Below are 9646 nucleotides of genomic sequence, written 5' to 3' on the forward strand. Positions count from 1 at the left end.
CACATTAACAAACAGAGAAAAAAAAACACATGATAATCTCCTTAGATGCTGAAAAAGCATTTGACAAAATCCAACATCCATTCATGTTTAAAGTATTGGAGAGATCAGGGATACAAGTCACATATCTAAACATAGCAAAGGCAATATACAGCAAGTCTATAGCCAACATAAAACTGAACTTAGAGAAACTTAAAGCAATCCCACTGAAATCAGGGACAAGACAAGGCTGCCCACTCTCTCCATATCTCTTCAACATAGTTCTGGAAGTCCTTGCTAGAGAAATAAGGCAGTTGAAGGAGATCAAGGGGATACAAAATGGAAAGAAAGAAGTCAAAGTATCACTATTTACAGATGATAATACAAGTGAGTGAACCGAAAAACTCTACCAGGGAACTCCTACAGCTGATAAACATCTTCAGCAAAATGGCTGTATACAAAATTAACTCAAAAAAAATCAGTAGCACTCATGTATTCAAAAGACAAAGGGCTGATAAAGAAATTAGGGAAACAACACCTTTCATGATAGCCACAAAAGACATAAAGTACCTTGGAGTAACCCTAACCAAGCTAGTCAAGGACTTGTATGAAAAGAATTTCCAGTCTCTTAAGAAAGAATTAGAAGTAGATATCAGAAGATGGAAAGATCACCCAGTTCATGGCTTGGCAGGATTAACACAATAAAAATCTTACCAAAAACAAACTACAGATTCAATGAAATTCCCATCAAATTACCAACACAATTTTTACAGACGTTGGAAGAAAACCTCTCAATTTCATATGGAATAACAAGAAACCCAGAATTGCTAAAACAATCCTCTGCAATAAGATATTCTGGAGGTATCTCTATCCCTGATCTTAAGCTGTACTATAGAGCAACAGTTATAAAAACTGCATGGTACTGGCATAGAAACAGAATGGTGAATCATTGGAACTAAACAGAGGACCCAGAAATAAACTCACACACTTATGGATACCTGATCTTGACAAAGATACCAAAACCAAAAAATGGAGAAAAGATAGCATCTTCAACAAATGGTGCTGGTCTAACTGGATGTCTAAATGTAGAAAAATGAAAATAGATCCATACTTATCACCCTGCACAAAACTAAACTCCAAGTGCATCAAAGACCTCAACATAAAACCAGACATATTAAATTGGTTAGAAAAAAAAAAGTGGGAATACCCTTGAACTCCTTGGCACTGGAGACAACTTCCTGAACAGAATATCAAATTGCGCAGGCTCTAAGATCAACAATCAATAAATGGGACCTCATGAAACTGAAAAGCTTCTGTAAATCAAACGACACTGTCATCAAAACAAAATGAATGCCTACAGATTGGGAAAGGATCTTCACCAAACCTTTATCTGACAGAGGACTAATATCCAGTATATAGAGAGAGCTAAAGAAGCAGAAAAGCAGCAAACCAAGTAATCCAATTAAAAAATGGGGAACAGAGCTAAACAGAGAACTCTCTGTAGAGGAATATGGAATGGCAGAGAAACAGTTAAAGAAATGCTCAACCTCATTAGCCATCAGGGAAATGCAAATCAAAACAACCCTGAGATTTCACCTTACACCCATCAGAATGGCCAAGATGAAAAACTCAAGTGACAACACATCCTGGAGATGCTGTGGAGACAGGGGAGTCCTACTCCTCTGCTGGTGGGAATGTAAACTTGTACAAGCACTCTGGAAATCAATCTGGTGCTTTCTCAGACAACTAGGAATAGTGCTTCCTCAAGATCCAGCCATACCACTACTGGGCATATATCCAAAAGAGGCTCAAGTACACAATAAGGACATTTGCTCATTCATGTTTGTAGCAGCTTTATTTGTAATAGCCAGAAGCTGGAAACAGCCCAGATGCATCTCAACTGAAGAATGGATGAAGAAATTGTGGTACATCTACACAACGGAATATTACTCAGCAATGAAAAATAAGGAAATCAGGAAATTTGCAGGTAAATTGTGGGACCTGGAAAGGATCATCCTGACTAAGCTGTCCCAGAAGCAGAAAGACATACACATGGTATATACTCACTCATGTAGACATATAACACAAGATAAACCTACTAAAAATCTGTACATCTAAAGAAACTAATCAAGAGAGAGCCCCCTGACTATAATGCTCAATCCCCATCCTGAAAGGCAAAGAGGTTGGACATCAGAAGAAGAAGAAACTTGGAAACAACCTAGGAACCTGTCACAGAGGGCCTCTGAAAGCCTCTGCCCTCCCCTGCAAACTATCAAAGCAGAAGCTGAGACTTATGGGCAACTGATAGGTAGAGTGCATGGAATCTTATGTAAGAAGTGGGAAATAGTAAGAGCTGGAGAGGACTGGAACCACACAAGGAGAACAATGGAACCAGAAAATTTCAACACAGCAGACTTCCCAGAGGCTCATACTCCAACCAATGACTATTCATGGAGATAACCTAGAACCCCTGCACAGATGTAGCCCATGGCAGTTCAGTGTCCAAGTGAGTTACATAATAATGTGAAGAGGGACTGCCTCTGACATAATCTGATTGGCCTGCTCTTTGATCACCTCCCTCTGGGGGGGGAGCAGCCTTACCAGGCCATAGTAGAAGACAATGCAGCCACTCCTGATGTGATGTGATAGACTAAGATCAGAAGGAAACAGAAGAGGACCTCCCCTATCAGTGGACTTTTGGAGGGGCATGTGTGAAGAAGGGGGATGGAGGGTGGGATCGGGAAAGGAGGAGGGAGGGGCTTTTGGGGGGATACAAAGTGAATAAAGTATAATTAATAAAAATAAAAAAATTTAAAAAATCATGTTTTCCTCATTTTAGTAGAAAACAAAAAGGGTTTTATGGATAGCCTCTGACCAAAATATATTTTGAGGATGATGGGATGGAACAAAAAAATATATATTTAGGGTTTGAAGCAAAGTTACTCATAATCCTTATGATCACTTATTTTAAATTGACTAAAAATCACATAATTTAAAATTTTTCATAGATTTAGAAAATAAATTAGAATTGTACAGTCTAAATATCTATGTGTACCTCTTTAAATTTTAATGATTTTGAATCCACAGCACTTCCTGCTAGGAACACACTCTCTGGATTTACCAATAATTTTTCCAGAAAATTTTGCTTTTGTTGTTTATGACTTAGTTTGAATATATTTTCATCTCTAATATTTTGGTTTTTCTAGGCAGAGGTAGTTATTTCTTTTCCACTCCATTCATAAAATCTAATAGAGTTGTAATATGTTCATATTTTTACATTTCTTGTGCCTTCATGCAGTCTTTCATGTTCTCATGTAATAGAAGACCTAGCCCATACTTGTTATACAGCAATCATTGTTGGATCAATATGTAATCTAGAATTTAACAATATCTACAGAACAGACCTTAGATCTCTTATCACTGTGCTAAGTGTTTGCCTCTCCATACACAGCTCTTAACTTTTATAACCTCTTTGTCCCCAGATAGCTGAACTTTATAGACTGAACTAGTGAGTTCCAGTATTTTTGCCATCTACTGGATTGGGCCAATGGACCAATGATCCAAAGAATCCCCATCTTCCTTTTTGTACTCTCTGGTGGCTTATGTTTGTCTGTGAGAGGTCACAGCTCCTTAATGCAGCACCTTCCCAAATGTTTCTTTTCTTCCTTCCTTTTGTCCTAGACCTGGGGGTGAGTCCTAATGTTTCCTTGTTGTTTGTGAGGAAAGACATATGGTCTTTGTATTATTATTATTGTTGTTGTTATTTATTACAATTTATTCACTTTGTATCCCCTGCAGCCAGTTCACTCATCTCCTCCCAGTCCCACCCACCCTCTCTCTTCTCCTCCTATGCACCTTCCCTAGTCCACTGATAGGCAAGGACCTTCTTTCTTTCTATCTAACCCTAGCCTATAAGGTCTCATCAAGCTGGCTGCATCATTTTCTTCTGTGGCCTGACAAGGCTGCACTCCTACCCCAGGAGGAGGTGATTAAAGAGCTGGCCACTGAGTTCATGTCAGAAACAACCCCTGATCCCCTTACTAGGAAACTCACTTGAAAATTGAGCAGTCTCTGGGTTTCCTGAGCAGGGGTCTAGGTCCTCTTCATGCATGGTCCTTGGTCAGAGTATCAATCTCTGCTGGTTAACCTGGGCTTAGGTATTTTGGCTCTGTTGTTCTCCCTGTGGAGTTCCTGTCCCATTCAGGTCTATTTCCTTCTTCCATAAGGTGTCCTGTACTCTTCCCAAAGTCTGGCTATCAATTCTTAGTGTCTCCTTAAAATCCCTGGTTGGTAGTGTCTTTCAGATGTCCTCTGGTCAAGCCTCCTGTCTTGTTCCTTGTCTTCTCCTGCTTCTGATGTCTATCCTACTTTCAGTTCTGAGTGAGGTTTCAGCCTCTTCCCTGGGGTCGTCCTTGTTGTTTAGCTGCTTCTTCTTCTTCTTCTTCTTCTTCTTCTTCTTCTTCTTCTTCTTCTTCTTCTTCTTCTTCTTCTTCTTCTTCTTCTTCATTGCCGGTGAAAACAACACAAAGGAGGAATTATTTATTTTGACTCATACGTCATTTATTTTGATTCAAGAGCACCTAGTTTGTGATTGTTTGTCCTCATGAATATGGAATGGCATGGAAACAAAAGTGTGTGCACTGAAAGTAGTTCTTTATTTCATAATGGAGAGAGAGAGAGAGAGAGAGAGAGGAAGAGAGAGATTTTGCCCTCAACAACCTACTTCCTCCATCTAGGCCCTGCTTCCTAAAGATTTCAAAAACTTCCAAAATAGTAAGGTGAGAAATAGGCATTCAATGCATGAGCCTATAGGAGTCATTTCATGTTGCAAGTATACAGAACTGTGAAATGACTTGCTCCAAAGTGTTTACTTTAAAAGGTGGTAAAGCCAGATTCAATGGAGATCTAAATTATCTCAAAGAAATTTCTGATTTCTTCTTCCTGTTCCATATGCAGAAATGTCAGGCTTAAATGTCCAAACTAACTAAGGGTAGAAATGGCCATTTCATTTTTAGCTAATTTCTTATATAATATACACTATATTCATTTTCTGAATTTTTGAATTTATTCTTCTCTCACACTTAGCCTCCTGGTCACAGTTTCCACTCCTCTAAGTATCCCCTTAACTCCTCTCATCCTCTCATCCCAAGTTTCACTCATTCTCGACTTAAAAAAAAAAAAAGAGCAGGCTTCCCAGGGATATCAACCAAACAAAGCATAAAAAGTTACAATAAGACTAGACAAAAACCCTCATTTCAAGGGTGGATGTAGCAACTCAGTAGGAGACAAATGCCTACCAAGAGCAGGCAGAAGATTCAGAGACAGCCCACCTTGCACTCCAACAAAACAAAAACAAACAAACAAAAAACAACTAAACAACCGTGACATATGTGTAGATGACCTAGCTCAGACCCAAATTCAATGAAATGATTCCTAATGGAACTCTGCTAGCCCAATCATCATCAAAGCTGATGAAAGCAGACACACAGCTAAACATTAGGCATAACATAGTGAAACTATAGAGGCAGAAGAAGGATTGTTGGAGCCAGAGGGGTTGAGGTTGTAAGGAGAACATGGACCACAGAATCATCTAAGACAGGCTTATTATACCCCATGAGAAAACAACTCATAAGGGCTCACAGAGCCTGAATCAGCAGTCACATAGCCTGTGTGGGTCTGAGCTAGGTCCTCTACAAATATGTTGTTTAGCTTCTTTAGGGCTATAGATTTTAGTATGTTTATCCTATGGTACATTCAAGGTGGGAAACTGAGATGCGTGTGATAGAACATGTTAAGAAGACATAAGGTCTTACTGCCCCCCCACCTGTGGATAGTTTCTATTGTAGTCATCTCAGTTTTCAGCCTAGAGTGGACCTGTTAGTGACCTAAAGATCAGATTTTTGAAAAACCATTGTTTTGGGAAATGTTCCTCAGCAGCATAATACTGAGTGTAGAAACAGGAAGTGTACTGTAATTACAGGTTTAGGACATGTTGAGTGTGGCTGGTTATGTGCTTCAAGTCCTTAATAATAATATTTATGAGCATGAGATATAGCATATCAGGCTTATTCTATATTTTAATCATCTCAAAGTTTACTTTTCTTATTTCCTAATATATACATTAATGTATTATGTATAAAAAGTTTTTTTTTTTTCTCAACATGGAATTCTAAAAGTGCTGTTTTGGCTTCCTAAGAATATAAAGCTTTGGAAGAAGGAGAAAACAGGAAATAGGACAGGAGCCTTTCAAGAAGGTCCTCTGAAATACTCTAACAAGCATTGTATAAAAGCAGATAATAAGACTCATAAACAAACTTTGGCAGAGTGCAGGGAATCTTAGGAAAGAAAGGGGAGATAGCAAGACCTAGAGAGGAGAAGAGCTCTACAAGGAGAGCCACAGATCCAAAATATCTGTCTTTTCTGAGACTGATACTCCAACCAAGGACCATTCATGGATATATCCTAGAACCCCTGCTCAGATGTAGCCCATGGCAGCTCAGTCTCCAAGGTGGTATCCTAGTAAGGGGAACAGGGACTGTCTCTGACATGAACTCAGTGGCTAGCTCTTTGACAACTTCCCCTGGAAGGAGAAGCAGCCTCGCCAGTTCACAGAGGAGGACAATGCAGCCAGTTCAGAAGAGATCAGATAAGCTAGGGTCAGATGAAAGGGGAGGAGGTCCTCCCCTATCCTGGGACTTGGAGAGGAACATAGGAGTTGATAAGGGAGAAAGGATGGGACTGGGAGAGGTGGAGGTTTCGGGCTACAGCTGAGAAACAAAGTGAATAAACTTTAACTAATAAAAAAATGTAAGGCTTTGTAACATCTCAAGTAAACTCCTAATTTTGTTATCGTTGGTTTTTTGGCTCACTGTGAAGAATACAGTGATAACGGAGATTTTATACTAAATCTGTAGGTCAGCAGGAGAATTAAAGGCTCTTGTTTCCAAGCATGACAAACTGAGTTTGATCTCCAGGCCCCACATGGTAGAGGGAGAAAAATCCTCCAAGATGTCCTAAGACTTCCAGATATGCAGTGTGGCACAACTATGCCAAAACACACACACACACACACACACACACACACACACACCACACAAAATAAACGAGGTACATTAAAAAAGAAGACAGTTAACCAATTTTACTTAGATTTTTGGTATTGAATTATTTGTCTTGTCTTTAGAATTAAAGAATATCTCAAACTACTCCTTTTCTAAAAGATTTATTTTGAGTGTGTGTGGATGCTGTGTGCATGCATGAGTATGTGTCTGTGTGCAGATTTAATGTGTATTAGTGCATGCAAACATGTGCCTGTGTTTAGTTGCTGTGTGCATCCATGGTTGTGCATGTTTATGTAGATCCTCTCTCTCTCTCTCTCTCTCTCTCTCTCTCTCTCTCTCTCTCTCTCTCTCCCTCCCTCCCTCCCTCTCTCTCTGCATGTGTGTATGTGTATGCTCATGGAGTCCAGAAGCAGGTATCAGATTCTCTGGAGCTGAAGTTAGATCACAGCTGTGGCTGTCTGATGTGAGTGGTAGGAAGCAGGTTTGGGTCCTCTGGAAAAGCATAAAGCACTGTTAACCACTGAGCCATATATTTGTACATAATTCTAAGGGCTAGAGAAAGTGACAACAATGAAGAATTATAGGGACACAATATTGCCTCTCATTTTATTTCTTTTTTATGTTGTTTTTAAATTTTATTAACTACACTTTATTCACTTTGTACCCCCTTAAAAAGCCCTCTCCCCTCCCCTCCTAATCCCACCTTCTCCCCTCTTCTTCACACACGATCCTCCCCAAGTCTACTGATAGGGGAGGTGCCCCTCTCCTTCCTTCTGATCTTAGTCAACCAGATCTCATCAGGAGTGGCTGTATTGTCATCTTCTGTGACCTGGTAAGGCCACTCCCTCTTCGGGGCGAGGTGATCAAAGAGAAGGCCAATCAGTTTGTCAGAAGCAGTCCCTCTTCCCATTACTAAGGAACCCATTTGGACACTGAACTGCCATGGGCTACATCTGTGCATGGGTTCTATGTTATCTCCATGCAAGCTACTTGGTTGGAGTATGAGTCTCTGGAAAGAACCCTGTGTTCAACTTTTCTGGTTCTGTTGCTCTCCTTGTGGAGTTCCTGTCCTCTCCAGATCTTACTATTTCCCACTTCTTTCATAATATTCCATGCACTCTGCCCAACAGTTGCCCATAAGTCTCAGCATCTGCTTTGATAGTCTGCAAGACAGAGCCTTTCAAAGGCTCTCTGTGACAGGTTCTTAACCTATTTCCTGATTTCTTCTTCTTCTGATGTCAATCTTCTTTGTCTTTTCTGGATGGGGATTGAGTATTTTAGTCAGGGGTCCTCCCTATTGATTAGTTTCTTTAGATGTACAGATTTTAGTAGGTTTATCTTTTATTATATGTCTATATGAGTGAGTATATACCATGTGTGTCTTTCTGCTTCTGGGACAGCTCACTCAGAATGATACTTTCCAGGTCCCACCATTTACCTGCAAATTTCATGATTTCCTTATTTTTTCACTGCTGAGTAATATTCCGTTGTGTAGATGTACCACAATTTCTGCATCCATTTTTCAGTTGAGGGGAATATGGGTTGTTTCCAGTTTCTGGCTGCTACAAACAAGGCTGCTACAATCATGGTTGAGCAAATGTCCTTTTTGTGTATTTGAACCTCTTTGGGTATATGCCTAGGAGTGGTATGGCTGGATCTTGAGGAAGCACTATTCCTAGTTGTCTGGGAAAGGACCAGATTGCTTCCCAGAGTGGTTGTATAGGTTTACATTCCCACCAGCAGTGGAGGAGGGTTCCCCTGTCTCCACAACCACTCCAGCATGTGTTGTCACTTGAGTTTTTCATCTTGGCCATTCTGATGGGTATAAGATGAAATCTCAGGGTCATTTTCATTTGCATTTCCCTGATGGTTAATGACTTTGAACATCTCTTTAAGTGTTTCTCTGCCATTTGATATTCCCCTACAGAGAATTGTCTGTTTAGCTTTGTTCCCCATTTTTTAATTGGATTACTTGTTTTGTTGCTTTTCAGCTTCTTCCTTCTCTCTATATACTGGATATTAGCTGTCTGTCAGATAAAGGGTTGGTAAAGATCCTTTCCCAATCTTTAGGCAGTCATTTTGTTTTGATGACCATGTCCTTCGCTTTACAGAGCTTTTCAGTTTCATGAGGTTTCATTTATTGATTGCTGCTCTTAGAGCCTGTGCTTTTGCCTTCCTGTTCAGGAAGTTGTCTCCTGTACCAATGAGTTCTAAGGTCTTCCCCACTTTTTCTTCTAAACGGTTTAGTGTGTCTGGTTTTATGTTGACGTCTTTCATCCACTTGGACTTTAGTTTTGTGCAGGGTGATAAGTATGGATCTATTTGCATTTTTCTACATGTAAACATCCAGTTTGTCCAGCACCATTTGTTGAAGGTACTATTTTTTTCCATTGTATGTTTTTGGCATCTTTGCCAAAGATCAGGAGTCCATAAGTGTGTGGGTTTTTTGGGGGGTTTTCTGTTTGATTCCATTATTCCACCATTCTGTTTCTATGGAAGTACCATGCAGTTGATGCAGTTGTTTTTTGTTTTTTTGTTTGTTTGTTTTTTTTTTTACTGTTGCTCTATAGTAGAGCTTAAGATCAGGGATGCAGATACCTCCAGAAGATCTT

Source organism: Meriones unguiculatus, chromosome 7, assembly GCF_030254825.1.
Source record: "Meriones unguiculatus strain TT.TT164.6M chromosome 7, Bangor_MerUng_6.1, whole genome shotgun sequence".
Classification (NCBI taxonomy): Eukaryota; Metazoa; Chordata; class Mammalia; order Rodentia; family Muridae; genus Meriones; species Meriones unguiculatus.